Here is a 24,591-nt window from a genome sequence, read left to right as displayed (position 1 = left end):
GGGAATTAGCAGGTGCAAAGGTCCTGGCACAGACAGAGTTGGCAAATTTGTGGGACAGAGGGAAGCCCAGTGTGGCTATGGGAAAGTGAGTGAGGCAGAGGGGTGGGTGACACAGCAGAGAAGGAAAGTGGAGGTCAGTTTTCACAGGGCTTCGAGGGCTGTGGAATTAGGAATTAGGGCACTGTTCTACATGCAGTTCAAAGCAACTGGATGATTTCAGTCAGAGGAGTGACTTTATAAACAACCATATGGCAGCTGGGTAGACAACAGATGGGAGGGCAGAGAGGAAACAGGGAGACCTGTTAGGAGACCAGAGCAGTGGTCCCAATGGGAGATGATGGGGTTTGGGGAAAGAGCCACAGCAAAGACAGAAAAGATTCAAAAAAACATTTTGGGGGTGCTGCTGATGGGGCTACTAGATGTAGAGGAAAGGAACGAATCAAGTATGCCTCTTAGGTTTGGTTAGTCAGGAAAGGGGAATTAATGATGCATGTTTTGAATAGGGGAGATACCTGGCTGTGTTAGCCTGTGGAATCCTTCTTTATTCCTGCATCCAGGACCAGAGAGATACGTCAAGACTGTCCTTCTCCCGGCTAAGTGGGGACAAAGAGGAGCTGTCCGTGCTGTCTTTTGATCCTCGTTTGCTGTGGATCCATTCAGTTCATTCAGCCAGTCCTTACTAAGCATTCCTGTATGGCTAACACCATTATAGGTCTTGAAACTAAAGCAGCAGAGAAATAACATGGTCGGATATCAAGAGTGTATCGGGAGAGTTTGTGCTCTGTGGAAGAGGGCCATTCGCCATCCCTCCCTCTCCTTCCCCTTCCTGACAACCTCTCCCTTCTGTAAATCTTCTATAAAGCTTTCTTTGGGTCATCCCTCCACCAATCCACCCTCCCTTCCAACCCTTCCACCTCCATCCTCTCTCCACACTGGGTAGAGTCTCAGCAGCCTTACGCAGTCAGCTCCCCCAAGAACCGTCTGTGACTCTTTCCCTACCTCCAGCTGGGCACAGTCAGCTCTCGTGAGTCTTCCCCATCTAACCCGGCAAACCAAAGGCTGATCATCGTGCACATGGGGTGAGGCTGGGTCTTCTTCCGACACAATCTAGGAGATGAGCTGAGGGACAGCAGGAAGCATCTGAAATCACTATGAGTCTCTGAAACCAAGGGAATCCTAAAATACCTTGACCTCTGTGTCTTAAAAAGCCCATCTCTCTTATTATCTCCTCAGAGCAGTGATCGGTACTGACCAGACCTCAGCTCATTTGTAGAATGGCCCCCTCCTAGACGCTTGTTCCTGCCTGCTTCTTATTCTCAGTAAGAACAACTCACTTGATATTTGCATAACATTTTGCAAGTTAAAACATGCTTTACCTATTTGGTGAGACCTCAAGTCATCCTTAAACAACTGCGGGCAAGCAGATGGCGCGGACATCCATGTGTCCGTTGAACATGTGAATGGCTTGTCTGAAGCTACAGGTCTTTCGGTCTGGTGGTATTTTTACTGTGGTCACCTTACCCTTTCCCTCAAAGCTTTAAAAAGAGCATGATCTTTAGTAAAGCTCATATCTCTATTAATATATACATATGAGCTATATCTAAATATGGAAAATGCCCATAATCTGAACGTATGTTGCCCATGCTTGCCTTTCTCAAAGATATATTCCTGGGAACTATCTGATAAAGAGGATTCAAGTTTCCCATAGAAAAATGTAATCTCTGAGAGTTATGTTGCCAATGACCTGGTATCAACTGATCACAGATTAGAATCAGAGTTTGGTGGAAAAGCAGTGTTCTATCAAGTAGAAACTTCAAAAGCAATCTGATTCACCACTTAAAATGATAAATAATAGAATTTTAGAGCTAGAAGGAACTGTGAGTCATCTAAGGCCGTTCATTTATTTTACAGATAAGGACCCTGAGACCCATAGAGACAAAATGAATCCCACAAGTTTGTGTATATAGTTAAGTCAGGGAAGGGACTGAGACCACAAGGAAGCTTCTGGTTCTTGCCTGGTGCTCTTTCCACCACTTCACTTGTCTCCATTTTAAAAGTCTTAATTCTATTCACACTGATCATCTGACGAATCCCAGTGTGGGGGTGTGGGAGTGGTGGGGGGAGGGGAGGTTCTTGTTTCAATTCCCGGTTCTTTTTTTAAATCTTTTTTTTTTTTTTTAAGATTTATTTATTTGAGAGAGAGAGAGAGAGAGAGAGCACACGTGCATCTGCGCATGGGAACGGGCAGAGGGAGAGAATATCCAAGTAGACTCTGTGCCGAGCGAGGAGCCCAAAGTGGGGCAGTTCTTGCAACCCATGAGATCAGGACCTGAGTCAAAACCAAGAGTGCGATGCTTTAACTGACTGAGCCACCCATCCACCCCCATTTTTCAAATCTTGAGATATAAATTACATAAAGGTTTTAAGCAAATGGTCTGATGAATTTTGACAAATGTATACATCTTAAGAGACATGTCTAGGAGTTGAATTGGTGGGTAATAGGGTAGATATATAATACTATGAGAATTCCCGTTTCTCCACAACCTCACCAACACCTATATGCTCAGTCTTTTAAATTTTAACCATCCTAAGGATATAGAACTATCTCATTACAGTTTTAATTTGTATTTCCCTAATGATTAATGATGTCATCCATCTTATTATGACCAATATACTGTCATGTGTACATAGAGTAATTTATAAATTCAACCAAGTGAATAAGTAAGCTAAAGAATGATTTTCTTTTTTAAGTTTCCTTAGAATTGAGAGCTCCCACAGGAAAATTTGGACATTCTGGTTTTCTTTTCATGAACTCTCCAGGGAAGATTCGGCTGATGATTTCTTTTCTGTCAACAAATTATTTGTAGCAAGCAGATATATTCAGAAGTATGCCATTAGTGATTCTTTCTAAAGTAGTTGTCTCAGCAGTTAAATATTTGATGATGATTTCAGTAAGGACATTAGCTATAAAAATTTAAGAGGGCATCAGTGGATTATAGGGAAAGTGCGGCCGTCGAAGTAATAGAGAATTAGATTTTGATCCTGGCTCAAGTTTCCGTTTTCTCACCTTAAAATGAAGACAAGTATACCTACTGTGATCGTTTTTTATGGCTGCCCTAACAAATCAACAACTGTGGTGGCTTAAAACGAATTTACATTTCTGGAGGTCAGAAGTCCAAAATGGGTCTCCCTGGGTTAAAATCAAGATGGCAGCAGGGCTGCATTCCAGCTTCTGGAGGCTGCCTTCGTTCCTTGGCAGGTGGCCCCTTTAGTTTTCATTCATGGCTTAACAGGTGTTTTCTCAGGTCGGGGTCCTGGGAGCACAATCGGCCACAATAATAGCAACTAAATGGCATTTCTCTGGCGTGAGCCCCAGCCTGCGGAATTACAGGGGCTCCAGACCTCACCCCCATCCCCACAGGAGCCTTTCGGTTCCAGGGGAGACCTGGGGCTACTCACACGCCATCTCTGCTGCAGAGCACATTTCTAACTGCCGCTCCCCAGCAGAGGACCCCGCCTGAGCTCCCCGGCATCCGGCACCTCCCTCCTTCCTCTGCTGACATGCGGGCGGCCTCCGTGAAGCCTGGGACACTAGGGCCAAGCCCTGAGCCGCGCCTCGGTCAGACCCACGCACTCCTAACCTTCTGGAGGTCTCCATGTCTGTTATCTGCGGAGGGGGCCCGCAAGATGGGGCTTCCTCTGTCACTGCTGTCGCCCACATGCCAGTTCTGCAGGACTGTGGGGCTCACCCAGGCGACTGAAGTCACGGAAGCCGTACCTCCCTGCTATCCCCTCGCCCATCCCTCTGACCACAGGGCACAGGTTTCCAGAGCGCCAGTCTTCCTCTCACGGCTGTACGTGCGCATGTCTATTACAATAACCTTCCAATAGATGGCAGTCTAGAGCCTTGAGGAAAGGATTTGGGGGGGGGGGGGGTGTCTCTTTGACACAGTATTTAGTTTCAGGCGTACAACATAGTGACTCAACTTCTCTCTATACTTCCCCATGCTTATGAGTGTAGCTACCATCTGTCCCTATACGATGCTATGAGAATATCACTGACTAGGGTTGCCTTTTCTAATTCACAAAAAGTACTGGAGGGACCAGCGGCAGTGCCCCGGCCAGGGAAGGATCTTCACAGCCGAAGTTAGTGTTCACTCCAGAAACATGTGAGACAGATGCAGCCCTGCGGCTCCTGTGCTTTCAAGTCTTGATATCAGCCCAAAGGATACAGAGAGCAAGTGCTAGGGTCAAAAAGCATGAAGGTGCCCAGCAAGCACTTCCACCCAGGCTAAAGGAGAGGAGTGCCCCTGCTGTGTCGCCCCCAAGTGCCCCCAACCCCTCTCTGTCCCTGCAGAAGAGGTCCGCTGGCTGGAATGCAGGTGGGAGGATGACTAGCACTCCGGCTTTCTGCCCTGCCCTCAGCTGTTGGAGGTGCTACCTCTCGGATGTATGGGGGTCAGGGATTGGTTTCCTGTGCCCAAGGTAGCAGAAGTTTCTCCGTTTCTGCTCCATGACTCCCTAAGGCATTGCAACCAAAGGGGGGCCTGTGTTGGCCTTAGAGAATGACATTCAGGGGTCCCTCAGGTGGCCTTGAATGTGCTCAGAGTGAAACCAGAGGCACGAGAAAGCTCAGGCTGCCTATTTGGATAGAATGAGTCACACAGAGCAGAGGGTGTGAAATATTAAACAGTTCAGCCCAAAGCAGTCTGATAGTTTAAATGCCAGTCACTGCCCCAGGAAGGAGCGCTGCGGGGGTGTGGGGGAGGGGGGCAGGAAGTCGCAGACACTGAGGCTTGGGTGACCCAAGCAAAGGAGAGTGTCACCACAGAGATAAGTCAGTTAGGTCAATTAGTGGTTGCGTGGGTCGTTAGAACAGGTGACACCAGAGGAAGATGATTTCTGCGAAGGACCTAGTCTGTGTGGGGAATGAGCTGGTTCCTGACTGATAAAGACATTAATGATGAAGTTAATGGTGAATTTAGTGATGTACCGGCCATGAGTGGCAACTCAGCAGATATCAACAAAGAGATTCCTACAATGGAAAAACGTTCCAGACCCTCTTCCTCCTCCTTCCCCAAACTAGGAGCGGATGGAGTCCCTGCACACAGCACGCATGCGTGCTGATGCTCCATGAAAGCTGGGGTTCTACGAGATTCCTCAGTCGTCTTACATCTTGTACATTGTCGTCAGGGAGCAATTTTAGGAAGATGCCTGTGTTCTCTATTTCCTAGCTTTTTCTTTGAGAAGTCTCAGCTATTCCTTCGCTTTTCAACAACTGCTTTCTGAAAAGATTAACAGCTATAACAGTGACATAAAGAAGAATAATGGTAAAATGATATAATAACGTCATTTGACTAAAATCTATGCCTTAAAATCTTTTCTATACATTATTCCATCTGTCAGTATTAGGGTGCTGTGGAGAAAAACAAATAAAAGTTTTGGCACAGTACTTTGTAAATAATTAAATACCGGTCATCCATCCCACTAGTATCCTTAAAAAAAACAAAAACAAAAACAATACTTTTTGCATTAAAAAAACATGAAATACTTAGGGTTAAATTAAACAAAATATGTGTAAGAGTTATACTTTGAAAATTACAATATTGTTAAGATAAACTGATCAAACTGAAATAAATGAAGATGCCATATTCATGCAGTGGAACACTCATTAATGTTGACATATCATTTCTCTACAAGTTATCAAGAGTTTCAACAGAATCCCAATCAAATCTACAAACTGATTCCAAAAGTGACATGAAACTACACAGGATCTAGAATAATGAGAATGACTTTGAAAAAAAAAAAAAAGAAAGAAAGTTGAAGAACTCAGACACTATTTGGAGCTGTAATATCAAAGTTATTACAGTTATCAAGATAGAATCACAATTACCATATATGCATTCATCCCGGTAGCACTGTGAGGGAAAGTAGCCTTATGCAATTGTGAGGCTATAAATAAATAAGCCACCATAAGCCACCATAAGCCACCATACACCATGGTATCAGTCTTCCCTTTAAATTGTCCTTCTGTCTTTAAAAAATGTTGCAGCGCAAAACTGAAAGGAGCAGAGCAAAGGTTCCAAAGCAAGTGGATAGAAAGGGCTTCTACAGGCTCCCTAGGCAGGAACAGAAGAGCACAAAACAGAACAGAGAGCACGAGATTGACATTTAATTGCACCAACTCCTTCACAGAGTCATTTTACGACAGTGGTCTTTTTCTTGACCTTTTAGCCAATATACAGAGTCCTGCTTCTCCCACCCACCCCACCTCATGCCATCTGGACTTCAGGCAGGAAACTCACTGCCCAGGAAATTTCTTTTTTCCTCTTACCCTTTTAACAACTGTGTAATTAGCACATAATCTAAAAGATTAAGGACATTTTTATTTACTTGTTTTCCAAAAGAACAAGCCAGGTACAGTAGTTAATTTTTGTTGCTTGTCTTCTGGCTGTGAGGTCCTACTACTTACTTCGAAGTCACACATTTACAGTTAATGGTGACTCCCTCTCTTCAAACAAGTAAAAGCAGTTTGTACATTTTGTCATTTTTCGCTTTTTTGGCTTATTTGACATTGCCTAAAAGCCACTGTTGGTTATGTAATAATGGGCAAGTTCCCTTACCCCAAGGAAGGTCACATCCATTGATATGAAACAGACTGAGGCTTGAGGATGAGAAGAGAGAAAGGGTTCCCCCAACTGTGAACTCCAAGATGCATAGATCAGGGTAGAGAAGATTCCTTAGGACATTCTGAGCCTGCCGTCCGTAGCCTTCTGTGGGCCCAGCTACCCTGGCTGTGATGTGATGTCTCTGGGGAAAATGTGTGCATTTACACCTGAAGAGCTGTCATTAAAGGACTCTGGTGTTGGCCTGGAGCACCCAGAGTGAGCCCCGGGACAGATACTTCTTTTTCTGAGTGACCCAGGACCCAGAGGCATGATGGTAAACCAGCAATTATGAGCTCATCAGTGGTTCAGCCCATCAAAACCTTTTACTTGGCCAGAGATGGTATCAGACGTTGGGGTCAATGATACAGTGGTGAAATCAGCCTCATCACCTCAGATGATCTGATAGTGGATGGAAAAAGGGTAGCAGATAACTGTCTGGCCTATTTATAGGGATCATTTTTACCTCAGACAGGAAGCTTTGAAAATGTTTGGGGTGATAGTTTAAGGGATATTATCAGTGTTGTTTTTTTTTTTAATCAGTGAGTTTGTAAATCGTACTAAAAACAATTTTGTATTTATAAGAAAATCAATTAAAATGGTTTTCAATGGACTATTAATAACTAAATATTTAAACACAAAAAAAATTTCATTGATTTTCTAAGGATGTTTTGTAAGATGCTGTCATAACCATAGATGCTGGTTGGCTGTTGGAAATGTCAGTCTGTGTGAGAGGATTTAAATGTTGGAAACATTTGGGGCGCCTGACTGGCTCAGTCAGTTGGGCTTGCGACTCTTGGTTTCAGCTCAGGTCATGATCTCAGGGTTGTGGGGTCAAGCCCTGCATCCCTCTCACCTTGGAGTCTGCTCGTCTCTCTCCCTTTGCTCCTCTCCTGATCATGTTTGTGCATGCTCTCTCTCAAATAAATAAATACATAAATCTTTTAAAATAAATAAATAAATGTTGGAAGCATTTGGGGTACCTGGCTGGCTCAGTCAGTAGAGCATGACACTCTTGACCTCAGCGATATGAATTCAAGCCTCATGTTGGGTATAGAGATGACTTAAAAATAGGATGTTAAAAATAAATAAGTAAATGTGTGTTGGAAACGTTTGTGAGTGGCATTAAGGGAGCACCTGGGGAGTACATAAGATGACTGGCTTCAGAGGCCCAGGCATAATATAGGTCACCACCAGGTAATGTTCTGGTTAACAGCCCAGATCAGTGTATCCTGACGGAGCCTTAAATTTCAATTCCAACAGTCTGTCCCCATTTAGAGCCAGCTGCACTTCCATTCATTGCTGTGGTAAGTATCTGTCTCAGCTGTTGGTCTGGAGATAAAGGCCACAGCAAAGTCCTGATATGGGAAACAAAAGCAGAAGAAAAATTATTAAATTTCCTTACTACTTATAGTCCAGTGCTAAGTCCTTGAAATAGGCAGAGTGACCTTCCTCTAGGGACTCAGAGCTGCCTCGACTTTGCTGAGGGCAAAGGCAATCTTAGCCCGACCCTCCAGGATCCTGTAAACCTACTTTAACATACAGAAATTTCTTTGGAAGCTCCCTTTTTCTTTATCCTCTGCATCCTCAAGAGACATGTTAGGAATCATCCTCCTCTGTCCTCCTCTAAGCATGATAGACATCTGTAGAGTCTCAGGACCACTTGTTTACTAAACAGTAATAAATGACCTTTCCTAACAATACTACGCCCCTCGGGGCCTTGGAACCTTGTTTCCAAAATACCTTGGAAGTTTGTTCTGTCCCTAACCCCCTCCCAACTTGAAAGTATACAATTGGCCACTCCTCATGACCCAGGGCAGCTCTTCCTGCCCACAGGTCCTGTCCCTGTGCTTTAATAAAACCATCTTTTTGTACCAAAGATGTCTCAAGAATTCTTTCTTGGTCATTGGCTTTGAAACCTAACATCTTTCCTACATCACTGACCTCAATGTAACCTCTATTTGTAGCATAACAAAGCAAACAGTAAATAAATAGGTTAACATATAACCTAATGTCAGGAGGTGATGGGGGCTAAGAAGAGAAATAGAACAGGTCAGTGGGGAGGGGCATGTCATCTTAGATAGTATGACCACCTTCAAGAGGCCCCCCCGAGAGCCAGTCCCTAAAGGAGGAAAAGGATTCTGAGCAGGAGTAGCCAGTGAAAGGTCCCATAGTGGCTCCTGGAGCTGTTAGGACCATTGTGACTGGAGTGAGATGAGCGGTGGAAAGATACCGGGGAGCTACAGAGGACAAGATAACCAGGAGAAGGTCAAGTAAGACCTTAGCAACATCTCATGGTAAGACATTTGGATGTTATCTTCTGTGAAATGGAAGCCATTAGAGCATTTTGAAGAGGGGAGAGAAACCTGATGTGATTTACTTTGTTGTATCAGTTCTCTGGAAATAGTTCCATCTGTTTGGCCTGCAAAGAATGGCTCGCATGTGGTGGGTGAGGTCAGGGAGGAGTGACTGGTACCAGGGTAAGATAGTGGAGACGTATCTTGTGGATAGTGGAGAGAGGAAATGGTGTAGGAAACAAAGGCAGAAGAAAATGTGGATAAAATAAACTTTCCTTATAACCTGCCCCCCACTGACAAATACTTAAGGTAGGCAGAATATAATGTTTCTCCAGGAGACTCCCAACAACATTAATGTTAATGTCTTGCTAAAGAGAAAGACAATAGTTTGACAACAGCCAGGCCTCCAGTATCCTGTGAGTCTTCTTTAGCATATGAAAATCCTTTTGGAATTTCCCTTATCTTTAACTCTCCCAACACCAAAGGATATAATCAGTTGCTCCTCACAGTCCTGGACAGCCACTCTTTTGTGCCCACAGGTCCTGTCTCCATGCTTAAATAAAACCACCTTTTTGCATCACAGATATTTCAAGAATTCTTTCTTGGCTGTTGGCTCTGGACCCCAACACAACTCCAAAAAAACCCACATCAGAGATGATGAGAAATTACCTGTTTTGCAGGTGAAGCCAATGGGAGTTGCTGTTGGGTTGGACTGGATTTGGCGGTGGAATCTGGGAGAAAAGAGTGTAGAATGACTCTACAGTGTTTGGCCTGTGCAACTGGGTAAATACAGATGCTTTTTACAGAAATGGGTAAGACTTGAGGAGGAGCAGGCTTTGAAGGGAAAGACACAAGTTAGTTATTGATGGGCTAAGCTTGAGACAACTGTTAGATGATACTGGAGATGTCAAACAGGCAGCTAGCTATGGAGGCTGGGGCTGAGGGAGAGGTCAGGAATGAGATTTTAATTTGGGAATCCTACTGTATAGATGGTATCCCAAGCCACTGGGCTGCACGTAGGGAGTGGGCTTGGCTGGAGATGTCCATGGTGCAGCACTCCCCAGTGAGGGATCATGAAGGGTGAGGGGGAGTCAGCCAAGACTAAGAGGCCAGAGAGGTCAGAGCCAAGCCAGGAGGGTGCAATCTAGAAGTGAGACTGTTTCAGTAGGAAGTAGAGCCTGACCAACCCTGGCATTTACAATCAAGAGATCAAGATCAGTGAGGGCTGTGAGTCAATGGAACATTGGATTTGGCAACATGAGGGGAAAGAGTTTTTCGGGGTACAGAGTGGGAATAAAACCTGGTGGGAAAGAAAATGGGAGGAGAGAAAGTAAAGCCAGTGAGGATAATCAGCTCTTGAATTTTCCTCTGAATAGAAGCAGAGAAATCAGACAAACTGGAGGCGATCTGGGGCCGACTTTTTTTTTCAAAGTGGGAGATATTGTAGCATGTTTGCTGATAGGAATGATTCAGTAGGACAGAAAAAAAGTGACGATGCAAGGATCCAGATGAATCCCAAAACAAATAACCCAGTTACTCAAAGCTTTTGGATTCCGGGAGGTATGTGCGCTTCCTTCCTCATCTGCTTCACTGACACCTGAGGTGTAAATTGGTAAGGGTCCAGATCTAGAGAAGATAGATAACAGTAGGTAATACATGTACTTGGTTGTTCAAATTTCTCTTGTAAATTATTACCTCATTATGTCTTGACATTTAACAATGGGATTTTACATTTGTGTTTATATTCTTCAATCTATTTTTTCAAAAATCTTAAAAAGTGAACGGGACCATCGTGGGGTGGCTAACTCAGGTTTCATTAGCGACACCTAGTGGCAGTAAATAGCACTAGCTGAAAAGAATTGAATTTCTGACCATCCGTTTTCCCTTTTATCCTACTTCAGGGTAGTAGTAACTGAGACTGACCCTTTGTATTAAATAAACATCTCTAAAGTTTCTTGAAGTGATCCAAGGAGAGAAGTCTCCAGAAAAGGGAAAAATCTACTTGCCTGGTGGATAGGGTGGGGGTCTAGAGTCATAATATAATTTGAGTAACAAGGACAAACTATTCATCTTCTCAGCTTAAATGCTAGGAGTAATTTAGAGGATTGGTTTCTCCCTTGACCTGAATTTTTTGAGGAGTGGTTTGGGCTGTTACATACAATTCTTTTGCTAAATAGACTGAAGGGAGAGTTGGAGTAGATTCTGGCCAATAGAAGTTCTCACCTTATGACTTTGAACCATGGTGTAAGGGCAGTCGCCTGTGTTCACCTCCCATGAATTTTGGTTGACTTAATTTATAACTTCTCCCAAGACTCCTAAAGGAGGGCTACAGTCAATTTTATTATTATTATTATTTTTTTTTTTTTAAGATTTTATTTACTTGACAGAAAGAGATCACAAGCAGGCAGAGAGAGAGAGGGAAGCAGGCCCCCTGCTGAGCAGAGAGCCTGATGCGGGACTCGATCCCAGGACCCTGAGATCATGACCTGAGCCGAAGGCAGCGGCTTAACCCACTGAGCCACCCAGGCGCCCCAATTTTATTATTATTATTTTTTAAAGATTTATGTATTTGAGAGAACACACACGCCAGGAGCAGGGCAGGGAGAGCAAGGGGAGAGAGAGAATCTTAAGCAGGCTCCATGTTTGGGGGCTAAATCCCAGGATCCTGAGATCATGACCTGAACTGAAATCAAGAGTCGGTCACTTAACTGACTGAACAACTCAGGCGCCCTGCCAACAGTCAATTTTAAAGGCAGCTTTAAATTTCATCTTTTTTTTTTTTGCCAATAGCTTGGTGCTGCCAAATGTCCCAAGAATCTATAGTTCCCCAGATGTGAGAGCTCATGCAAGTTCATTAGTGTCATGGGCACATCACATTCTCAGTCTTCATTTTAAATAATGACAAGAATAAACTGTGTAAATAGATGAAAACATCCAAAATGATAAAGGGAGAAACACACACAGCTGAAAAAATGTTTCTACCCTGAAGTATTTACCATAGTAATATAAAAGATCGTGACACGTGTGGGAATATTACAGGGATTAGGAGAGAAATGTGATTCATTGGTTGGATTTGCAAATCAACTCATTTAATTCTCAGGCAAAACACACACACACACACACACACACACACACACACCCCATGAGGCAAAGTGCCGGTAACTGTAGATTTGTAGTCATTTGGTTTTCAAGTAAAATGAAATCCTAGTCCTGCCTGGTATGCACTTTCTTAGTACCTTCGTTCTTGAGGCTCTGAATGTGTAACAAAAAATGTGTGTTGTGGGGTGCCTGGGTGGCTCAGTGGGTTAAAGCCTCTGCCTTCCGCTCGGGTCATGATCCCAGGGTCCTGGGATGGAGCCTCTCATCAGGCTCTCTGCTCAGCAGGGAACCTGCTTCCTCTTCTGTCTCTCTGCCTGCCTCTCTGCCTACTTGTGATCTCTGTCTGTCAAATAAATAAATAAAATCCTTAAAAAAAATAGTGTGTGTTGGGCTGGAAATTATACATTGTTTATACTCTACAGGACGCCCCTCTGGATGTTCTGTGATTCCAGTGACCTGGAAGCCATTTTGTAACTTTGTAAATTGTAGTTCACTGAGAGCAATGCAGACTTAATTCCTGTGTATAGACATGCAAATTCCATCCCTTCTAGTAGAGGTTCAGGTGGCTTTCTTCTCCTACAGTGAAAGGGGTCAATTTTACCTCTAGTTGTACATTCATTTCAATATTCCTGCTCTTTAAATATCTCATTTTTTCAACTTCTCTTTTAAACTGGTTGTGACCCAATTTCATGAGTAAAATAATATATTTTCACTTTATATCTGTATTTATGTCATGATTCTACCCTATTTTGAAAACAGTTTTGAAGTTATTAAATTATTTTGAAAATTATCATTGTTTTTTTCTAAAAGTCTTAGTTACTTCTGTTTTATATTGCCTTACTATATTTTATGCAGTTTTTAAGTTGCCTCAAACTCTTTCTGAAATAAGTTAGGGCATAAATGAATAAAGAGTAAGTGCTTAACAATCAAAATTTTTTGTTGGCTTACTTTTTTTTTAAGACTTAATTTATTTATTTGAGAGAGGAGAGAGATCACAGAGGGAGAAGGAGAAGCAGACTCACCGCTGAGCGGAGAGCTTGATATGGGGCTTGATCCCAGGACCCTGAGATCATAACCTGAACTGAAGACAGATGTTGAGCAAACTGAGCCACCCAGGTGCCTCTGTTTGCTTGTTTTTTTAACAAGCAAAATGTTTAGGGGATCTCTAGAGTTCTTTCTTTGATATTCTATTTATCTGGGAACAGGAAGTTCAGGGTAAAGCTTTTTGTCTGATATGACTTTTTTTATTATGGTAAAAAATATATATGTAATATACAGTTTGCCATTTTAATCATCTTTTAAGGTATATGATTTTTTTAAAAAGAGGGTATGATAGTTCCTTGATAAAATACAGTTGATCCATGGAACAGTGATGTCTTAGCCAAGCCTCAAGTTCAGAATTTGATCCCCCAGTTTGCCATTGGGATGCTCCACCAGCCCAATTTCACGATTTGGAACAAAGGGCATTAAAACCATGATGCGGTTGGGTGGAGAGAGCCTGGATTACCCCACTTGTGCTGGAAACCACAAATTCTTGATTTAAATAAATTTCTGAAGACAGACTTCAGCTATGAAATTTCCTGTGATAACCATGCTTCCTGTGACAACAGTTAGTAAGGGAAACCAATCAGAGTAATCAACTTCAAGCAGGAAACCTGTGATATATGCTGACTGTTGGTTTTGTTCAAGGAAGCTGGGAAAAAATGAGGGAAGGACTAGCTTGCCACTGGCAAGTGTTGTAATCATCTGTATAACTCAAGGCAGAAAAAAAAAACCCTTAGTGGTTTTAGAAATGACTGTTTTTTTTTTATTTTATTTATTTATTTGACAGAGAGAGAGATCACAAGTAGGCAGAGAGGCAGGCAGAGAGAGAGGGGGAAGCAGGCCCCCTGTGGAGCAGAGAGCCCGATGTGGGGGCTCGATGCGGGGCTCGATGTGGGGCTCGATGTGGGGCTCGATGTAGGGCTCGATCTCAGGACCCTGGGATCATGACCTGAGCCAAAGGCTGATGCTTTAACGCACTGAGCCACCCAGGCACCCCTAGAAAAGACTGTTTTATGATCTGTCAAAACTGAGGGTGTTCTGGATTGTCTGGGACAGACCCTTCATCATTGTTATCACCATTTCATTATTTATGAAGAAAGTGAAGTGTCAGGGGCACCTGGGTGACTCAGTGAGTAAGCCTCTGCCTTCGGCTCAGGTCATGATTTCAGGGTCCTGGGATTGAGTTCTGCGTTGAGTTCCACATCGGGATCCCTGCTTAGCAGGAAGCCTGCTTCTCCCTCTGCCCTTCCCTCCCCTATTTGTGCACTTTCTCTCTCTCTCTCTTTTGCTTTCACTCTCTCTCAAGTAAATAAAATCTTAAGAAAAAAAAAAGAAAAGAAACTGAAGTGTGATGACACTGAGACACAGGATGGACAAAGGATGCTACGCTCCCTTTTTTCTGTTGATAAAATACAAGACTGAATATGACCCCGAGGTCATCTGTACTGTCCTGCACCTCTGCCTGAAGGAGTATGTCTTAATTATCCAGACAGTCCAGAGCACCAGAACCCAGGGATGGGGCTGTCCCCACTCCAGGCCACTGAATCTGCCAAAAGGAGCAGGTGACTTGCAAAAAGGGAAGGTGTTCTGTAGAAGCACTCAGTCCTAACTTTCAGAGACGATGACGGGTCAGATTTTTTTTCCTTAACAAAAATAATTTTTTAAACAACCAGTACAGTATTTTAATAGAGACATTCTTTATAGGCAAATTGCAAACATTCCAAATTCCCTTCTGAGGAACAAACTCATAGTTTGTGTTCTGGAAAGGTACACACAGATGCTGACAATACTTCCCTTGAGAAAAATAGGTAACAGTTGGTTAGATGTCTGCCTTCCAATCAGGTCATGATCCCAGAGTCCTGGGATGGAGCCCCACATTGAGCTCTCAATGCTCCTGCTCAGCGGGGAGCCTGGCTCTCCCTCTCCCTTTGCCTGCCACTCTGCCTACTTGGGCTCTCTCTATCAAATAAATAAATAAAATCTTAAAAAAAAAAATTCTATCCCAAAGAAGTCATTTTAAAGATGGGAAAGTTTATGCACTAAGATGTTCTATGCATCATCATCATCCATATTAATGAAAGAAAAATTAACATAGATTAAGTGAAAAGGGGCATTTTCTTTTTTTTTTTTAAAGATTTTATTTATTTATTTGACAGACAGATCACAAGTAGGCAGAGAGGCAGGCAGAGAGAGGAGGAAGCAGGCTCCCTGCTGAGCAGAGAGCCTGACGCGGGGCTCGATCCCAGGACCCTGGGATCATGACCCGAGCTGAAGGCAGAGGCTTTAACCCACTGAGCCACCTAGGTGCCCTGAAAAGGGGCATTTTCTTATTCAAGAAAATACTAAAGGGTTATTAGAAATTTTTACAATTAGGGGCACCTGGGTGGTTCAGTCAGTTGGTGACTGCCTTCAGCTCCCTCTGCCTGCTGCTCACCTGTTTGTGCTCTCACTCTGTCAAACAAATAAAATATTTAAAAAAGTAAAAATTTTTACAGTTATATACAATGTCATAGACAGTGCTTATTATAAAACAAGTGAAAAGGATATAGAATTATAAATGGAATATGATTAAAATTATTTTAAGAACACTATCAAAAAATAACATAAGGGAATTCAATTAAATATTAATGCGAGTTGTGTTTGTTAGAAATTTAAGTGATCTTTTTCTTTCTTTTACTTTTATTTTCCTGATAAAAACGAAATACTGTTTTTGAAACTAACGTCTCAGGGTGCCTGCCTGGCTCAGTTGGAAGAGCACATGACTCTTGATATCTGGGTCGTGACTTTGAGCCCCATGTTGGATATAGAGATTACTTAAATAAAAATAAAACTTAAAAAAAATTTAAAACTAACATCTTTTTTTTTTTTAAGCTTCTATTTATTTATTTGAGAGAGTAGGTGGGAGAGAGAGGACAAGCTGGGGTGAGGGGCAGAAGTAAAGGGAGAAGCAAACTCCCTGCTGATTGGGGAGCCAGATGTAGGGCTTGAGTCCAGGAACCTGGGATCATGACATGGGTTGAAGGCAGACACTAAATGACTAAGCCACCCAGGCATCCCTAAAAACTAAGATCTTATCTTTGTTTGCATTTCCATGTTACAAATGCCTTTCATAAACTGTACATCATACTTAGAAATGCAGTGATCCTATGGGATAAGTAGGGCAGAAAGTATTAGTCCCAATTTATAGAAGGAGAAATTGAGGCTCAATGATTTTTCCAATATTACATTTGTCTAAGAGTCTGCATAATGGATGTGTGAAAAGCAAATAATTTTTTTTAAGATTTTATTTATTTATTTGACAGACAGAGATCACAAGTAGGTGGAAAGGCAGGCAGAGAGAGACAGAGAGGAAGAAGCAGGCTCCCGCTGAGCAGAGAGCCCAATGTGGGGCTCAATCCCAGAACCCTGGGATCATGACCTGAGCTGAAGGCAGAGGCTTTAACCCACTGACCCACCCAGGCGCCCCATAAATAATGTTTTTAAATGCCTGTGAGGAGCTCCTGGGTGGCTGAGTGGGTAAAGTGTTTGCCTTCAGCTCCATCATGATCACAGGGTTCCTGGATTGAGTCCCTAAGTTGGGCTCTCCGCTCAGTGGAGAGCCTGCTTCTCTCTCTTCAGCTCCCCCTGCTTGTGCACTCTCTCTCTCTTTCTCTTCAAATTCTTGACATATATGGAAACATACTTAACATGTGTGGAAAGATAAAAGTCCTCAGCAAAGAGAAAGAAGCCATGTAAACCTCAGAACTAAAAAATACGTGTCAGAAATGAAAACTTCACTGGATATGCTTCATGTTAGGATGGAGAGAAGAACCAGTGAACTTGAAAGTCCATTAATAGAAATTATCTACTCTAAAGAGCAGGGGAAAAGACTGAAAAAAAAAAAATTAACAGATTCGGAAACCTGTCAAAAGGTTGAACACAAGTTCCCTTGAAGTCCCAGAGAAAGAGATGAAAAATGTGGCATAGACAAAAATTTTGAAGGTAAAAGATAGCTGAAAATTTCTCAGAATTGGCAAAAGACATACATTTAGAGAGTCCACAAGCTCAGCCATCCCCAAACAAGATAAATTAACATACAACCATTCCTAGACACTCCTCAGTCAAATTGCGGTAAAAAAGAAAAAAAAAAAATCTTAAAGGCAGGTAGAGAAAAAGGATACATTACATATGGGATTGTCATCAGAAAACCATGACGTTTTTCCCATCGCAAGGCAGAGACAGTGGAGGAACATATTTAAAGTGATAAAAGAATTGTCAACCAGAATTTTATAGCCTGAAAAAATTACCTTCCACAATGCAGGTGAAATAAGACATTCTTGAAGAAGGAAAACTAATGGATTTGTTTCCAGCAACCTTACTCCAAAAGAAATGTGAAAAGAAGTCCTTCGGGCTGAAGAGAAGGAATCCCAGAAGGAAATCTGTATCTGCCGGAGTGAAAACAGCAACAGAAATGGTAACTATCTGTTCATATAAATATGAGATATATTGTATATAAACATAAAAGAGTGTTTTTTTCTTTTTGAGTACTTTAGAATATGTATGACTTTTGAAAGCAAAAATTATAACATTATCTGGTGGGGTTTTCAGTATATATACATGTGTTGTGAATGACAACTATAGCAAAGTTCAGTGAGAGGGGAGTTAAAGGAAGTATATATACATAAAAGATATATAGTTGCAAGGCTTCTATATTTTACTTAGACCGGTAAATATTAACTCTAAATTGTGTAAGTTTAAAAATGTATACATAATTCTAGAGTAATTATTAAAGGGGAAAGTATGAACAGATATAGTAAAAAACCAATAGAGAAGTTAAAATGAAATACAAAAAAATGTTTCTAATAATCCAAAAGAAGGTAGAAAAGAGGAAAACAGAAATGAAAAATAGAAGGAAGAAACAGATAACAAAATAATATAAGGGCAGACTTAAATCCAACAATGTCAATAATTACATAACTGGGAAAGGCCTGGACATACTAATTAAAAGATAGATATTGTCAGATTGAGTAAACAATAAGACCCAACTATATGCTATTTATGAGAAACCCTTTTTAAATATGGCACATACCTAGGTTAAAAGTAAAGGACAGTTAAAGATATACCATGCAAACATTAATCAAAAGAAAGCTTGGGGGGTGCCTGGGTGGCTCAGTGGATTAAGCCGCTGCCTTCGGCTCAGGTCATGATCTCAGGGTCCTGGGATCGAGCCCCGCATCGGGCTCTCTGCTCCGCAGGGAGCCTGCTTCCTCCTCTCTCTCTACCTGCCTCTCTGTCTACTTGTGATCTCTCTCTCTCTGTCAAATAAATAAATAAAATCTTAAAAAAAAAAAAAAAAAAGAAAGCTCGGGAACTTAGACCGATATCGAAAAAGTAAATTTCAGAACAAGGGATACTACCAAGGGCAGGAGTGATATTATACAATGATAAAAGAACAATTTACCAAGACAACATAACAATGATAACTGTGTATGTACCTAATTACCTGGCTTCAAATTGCAAAAAGCAAGGGTTGATGGAATTACCAGGAGAGAGAAAACTCTCCCTCAACCCTAACAGAATACACACTCGAGGGCACAAGAAACATTCACCAAGATAAACCATTTTCTGGGCCAGAAAACAAAACACATTTGAAAGAATTGAAATCATACCAAGTATGTTCTGGGACCATCATGGACTTCAACTAGAAATCGATAACAGAAAGATGGCTGGAAATCAAAAAATCTATAAATGAAAATTTAATAAATATCACCTGAGTGTTTTCCCAAAGTTTTAGCAAAGCAGATCCCCATGTAGGGGAATGTTTGTTTCCTGGAGAGAACTTCTTCCTTCAAAGGTGGTTTGGAGGACAAACGAGACTCAGGAATGATCTCTGGTACAAATACCTTAGAAGAGGAAGTATATGAATAGAAATAGCATGGGGTCTGGGACTAACCGTTTGTGTGACATTAAGGAAAACACTCCACCTCTGTCTCACTTCCCTGGGACAGAGTCACTACTGAAGACTCTAGAATCTGAATATTGGGCTTCCAGGGCTAACACCATCACTTACCCATGTGTGATCTTGGATGATTTTTTAAAAATTTAATTTAATTTTTTTTCAGTGTTCCAAGATTCATGGTTTATGCACCACACCCAGTGTTCCATGCAATATGTGCCCTCCTTAATACCCACCACCAGGCTCACCCAATCTTGGACAATTTAATTGGCTTCCCCATGCTTCAGTTTCATCACTGGTCATCGTATGTCCTGGTTTATCTGGGACAGTCCTGGCTTATGTTTGTTATTTGGCTATAATTAGTAACAGTGTCCTGATTTTGTTGATAAACTATATGCTCACTCTAATAATAGTACCTATATATTATAGGGCTGTTGAGAGGATTGAATGTGTCATTGTGCATAGTGTTTTCGAATGGTGCAGGCCGTCAGGTTCAGATCCATCCTTTCGGTAAACGTGATCATCTGTTGTGGCCCAGACACTTTCCTAGGCACGAGGCTATGGTGCAGACACCACACTCAGAGTCGGGGGCCTGGCACAGAGGTTAAGTGCACAGACTCTGATGCTAGACTACCCGAGTGTGGATCCTGGCTCTGCTCTCTCCTAGCCGTGTGACCTTGAGCAAGTAATTTTAGTTCACACTTGTCATGTGAGTTGTTATGAAGATTGAATGGGTTACTATTTGCAAAGCACTTAGATCAATACCCTGTACAGAGTAAGTGCTATATAAATATTTGTTAACTAGAACTTATATTCCCAGTGTTAGGAAGATTAAGCGCTTTGGTACATGCAATGTTTATATGTATTTGTCCTGGGTATTTGCTTTTCATTACTAAATTTGTCCGTTCTGGTATTTTTCTCAAAACAAAGGAAATCTCCGAAGGTGTACTGATGACTCCTCTACTTCCAGAGACAGAAGACTTCCAGGAACTTCCAGAGGACAATTTTTTTTTTTTCTAGCTTAAAAAATATAGTCCTGGGGTGCCTGGGTGGCTCAGTCGGTAAGCATCTGCCTTTGGCTCATGATCCCAAGCTCCTGGGATCGAGCTCCACATCTGGCTCCTTGCTCAGCAGGAAGTCTGCTTCACCCTCTCCCACTCCTCCTGCTTGTGTTCCTCATCTCTCTGTATCTCTCTGTCAAATAAATAAATAAAATCTTTAAAAAATATATATACTCCAGTTATATTATCCTGACAACTGTAGTATTATTAATATGGTTCTTATAACAAGACAGGCTCAAAGACTCACCAAGGTCACAGAGCATTACATCTTTTTGATCAAGTCTTTGGCAAAGCTGTTAAGGTGAGTGTTGCATTTCAGGGTGTTTCTAGAGGACAGCAAGCAAGCTTCATTTGCTGAACCAGGCCAGAGCAAGTTCAAGCGACACTTATCAAAACCAACATGAAGAAGCTAGATTGTTCCATTATCCGAGATAGAAAAGCTGTAATAATGAAATCTTAATTCAAACACAGGCAGTCTAGCTCTGGAGACCATCTACAGAAAATTGCTACAATAGGAGGAGAAGAGATCCTGACATTGCTGAGTGCTATAAATACCCTAGTCTGCCTTCCCCGTCGTGGGATGGGGCAACACCCCCTCCAAAGTGTGCCACCTGCAGCCTAACTATATCTGCCACAGGTTAGGGACCCTTTCCACCCACCAACTCTCAGCCTTGGATGGATTTCCTGCATCACTCTTTCCAACATCCATACACCCAGGGAACGCTTTATTTTCTACTAAGAGACTCCAACAATTCCAATGGCTAATGCATGTAGGTCTAATTCAGGCTTTGGTGGCTGTAACCTGACTACAGTGACATTTCTATGCCATAATATACGCAACCAATGCACTCAGCAATGCTCCCTCCTCACCCCCAGCCTCTTGGAATGTGCAAAATGTGCCTGTTAAGTAGCATAATCCTTTTTACTTGGAGTGCCTTTCCCACTGGAGCCTTGCAAGCACTCACCGCTAATGGCCTGTTTTTAAGGATCTCCTTGAGACCAGAGATGGCACCCAGGCCTTAAACCTAACAACAGCAGAGCCTATCCCTGTTTCATACATTTCGGATACGCTCAGAAAGAGGCCCTGAAAAATGGACTATCTTACCTTGGTTTCTCATTCAGAAGATGCCTGTTCCACTTCAGCCAAAGCTGCTCCTGCTGATGGTGTATCTGACCTCAAGCGGGTGGCTAAAATCCCAGGGGCAGGCAGTCAGCCTCTGACCCGGGCCCCAGCCTCCTCTGGATAAATGTGCGCTCTTTCATGGACCTAAAAGGAGAGGAATGAAGAGCACAGACTAAAAATTTCAGAATGGTAAAAAAGAGGAAGAATCAGACATTTTTCTCTTCGAATACTAATGATTTTAAATGCGCAATTTAAGGATGCATTGACCCTGCTTGGCAGTCCTTGCAAGGAAAACTTGCTTTCCTTTCTTCATTCTCTTCCTGGAATCCCTTCCAGCTAATAGCTCAAGCCAGAGGTGGAGCCCCATTGAGTGAAAGTGCTAGAAATCCCATGATTCACTCAGTGGGTGGCTTTGAATTAATTGTTAATCTGGAGGTGGGTGTTACTTTTTCTACCACTAGAGCAAGAGAGGGAACACAAGCAGGGAGAGTGGGAGAGGGAAAAGCAGGATTCCTGAAGAGCAGGGAGCGGGGTGTGGGCTGGATCCCAGGGCCCTGGGAACATGACCTGAGCCGAAGGCAGGCACTTAACGACTGAGCCACCTAGGTGTCCCAGAGTTTCTAACTCTTGGGATGCCAGGCAAAAACACTTGTGAGACAAAGCAAAGGACAAAAGGATAAAAAGATCTGAGATGTGCTTTCTCACCCAGAGTCCTTCCTGTCTTCATGCCAATGGGGAACAGCAGAATCATCCACGACCCATTTATAATTTGTGGTAGTGAAACCAGGAGCTTTGGGGGATATCAGTCCTGAGCAAAGGCAAAAGTGGCAAATCTTGATCAATTTTGCAAAAAACACGGGATTTTAAAAAAGTGGAAATACAGAATCATATATTCGTTGTTAAACTCATACGGCTCTACTTAGGGTAATTTTTAAAAGTAAATATTATGCTTCCAGTTGTGTTCGCAGCGGCTGCCGCGCCTCCTCTAGCTCACCGAGCTCCAGCCGAAGGCAAAGGAGGGTAAGTAAGGAGGTCTCCGTGGCATGGGTCCTACAAGGCAGACAGCCCGCAGATAAAGCACCAAGGAAGCAACTGGCTACAAAAGCCACCTGCGAGAGGGCGCCCTCTACTGGAAGGATGAAGAAACCTCGCCGTTACAGGCCCGGTACCGTGGCGCTCCTCCGAAAGGAGGCTTTAGCAGAAGTCCACGGAACTTCTGATCCGCAGACTTCCTCTCCAGCGTCTGGTGCGAGAAGTCGCTCAGGACTTCAGAACAGATCTGTGCTTCCAGAGGACAGTCATTGGCGCTTGGCAGGAGGCAAGCGAGGCCTCTCTGGTGGGCCTCTTTGAAGACACCAACCCCTGTGCTATCCATGTCAAGCATTTAACAGTTATGCCAGAAGACGTCCAGATAGCATGCCACGTAGGTGGAGAACGTACTTAAGAATCCATTTAGTGGGGGCGCCTGGGTGGTTCAGTGGGTTAAAGCCTCTGCCTTTCGCTCAGGTCATGATCCCAGAGTCCTGGGATCGAGCCCCGCATAGGGCTCTCTGCTTGGCGGGGAGCCTGCTTCCTCCTCTCTCTCTCTCTGCCTACCTCTCTCCCTACTTGTGATCTCTATCTGTCAAAAAAATAAAATAAAAATAAAAATAAAAAAGAATCCATTTAGTGGAAAACATTTCATTCTTTAAAAAAAAAAAAATTCTCCCTGTCGTTGGTAGTTCTGAACGTCAGATATTTTCCCCACAGGGTCAAAAGGTACCTAAGTATATGATTGCAAGTGGAAAAATAAGGGACAGAAATTAGGTATTGGCAGTTTTTCCATTTTTATTTGTGTGTGAATCTTTAATATGAACGCAGGGACATAAAGCATTAATGCAAGTCAAATTGTTCCAGTGAGCACGTTTCAGCAGTTCAACTTTATAACAATTATAAATAAACCTGTTAAAATTTTCTGGACAATGCCAACATTTGGATTTTTTTTTTAAACAACTCAATTTCTTACTGACAGCAACTAAATGGTGTTTGTAGCATTTTTATCATACAGCAGATCTATCCATTCGCTATACTTTTCTGAGTTGTCCTACATGCAAATGTTTTTAATGTTGTCTGTCTTCTGTGCTGTTCCTGTAAGTTTGCTTTTAAAATACATTAAACTATAAAAAAATTAAATGTTAGGGGTGCCTGGGTGGCTCAGTGGGTGAAAGCCTCTGCCTTCTGCTCAGATCATGATCCCTGAGTCCTGGGATGAAGCCCCACATTGGGCTCTCTGCTCCGTGGGCAGTCTGTTTCCCTTCCTCTCTCTCTGCCTGTCTCTCTGCCTACTTGTGATCTCTGTCTGTCAAATAAATAAATAAAAATCTTTAATAAAAAATTTTAAATGTTATAATGTTATAAGGGAAAATTCCCTTTAAATTTAAAAAGAATACATATATCATATATAATTACCTTTATATATATATATTTTTTTTTGTTGTTGTAGGAGTGACTTTTATCTGGGAAACTGGCAGAACCACAACATGTTACTGGTCTGCATAATGCTGATTAATGCCCACTCAATGGCAGAAAATCAAGGGTGAGGGATTCGGTGTTGTCAGTGAACTGACCACATTGGGCTGGAGGATTTTCCCCAGGGCAGTTCTCACTGTCACCTAATGTAACCACCAAAGAGAAGCTTAGAGTAACTCTGTGCTTCTTCACCAGGGGCAGAGGGGGACTCAGTCAGAATACAAGTTTCCTTAGCTATCTGAAACTAGAGTGTTCTTTTTTCTTTTTCTCTTTCTTTTTTTAAAAAAAGATTTTAATTTATTTATTTGAGAGAAAGAGAGATAGTGAGAGCAGGGGGAGTGGGAGAGAGAGAAGCAGACTTCCTGCTGAGCAGGGAACCCGATGTGGGGCATGATCCGAGGAGCGTGAGATCATGACCTGATCAGGTACTTAATGACTGAACCACCCAGCGCCCCCCTGCAACTACAGTGTTTTTTATGAAAACTTCAGAAATCAGGAATGGCATAAATTGAAGAAACTATTACCATTAATTTATATGGTAAATTTACTAAGCATTCCTAGACCAAAAACATAACCTCTCTTGGGCTTTTCTGATGCCCGAGGATGCACCTTGCTAACAGATGCAAAAAACAAATCAAGATAAAGCAGAGATGCTCACAGACACGGTCAAAGCCAGGCCGCTTGCACAGACGTGCCTCCCAGGGAAGGATACAAGCCTCACCCCAAAACAAATGCCAAATGCTATTTTCACTTTTTGCCTTTTTCCCTAAAAGCAAAAACGCTCTCCAGATTATGTTCAGTTACGGAAAACCTGTGCTTAGGGAGCCCTTTCCTCACAGTGGTGTGCTGGGCACTGCCG

The 24,591-nt window shown here is 42.5% G+C and overlaps 1 pseudogene; it reads left to right on the top strand.

Moving 5' to 3' along the window:
• The first annotated feature begins 22,267 nt into the window (after window positions 1-22,267).
• LOC123951795 lies at window positions 22,268-22,668 on the top strand (annotated as a pseudogene).
• Window positions 22,669-24,591: the final 1,923 nt, after the last annotated feature.

Source organism: Meles meles, chromosome 10, assembly GCF_922984935.1.
Source record: "Meles meles chromosome 10, mMelMel3.1 paternal haplotype, whole genome shotgun sequence".
Lineage (NCBI taxonomy): Eukaryota > Metazoa > Chordata > Mammalia > Carnivora > Mustelidae > Meles > Meles meles.
Note: the sequence above shows the minus strand (reverse complement) of the source record. Positions and strands in the feature narration are given on the sequence as shown.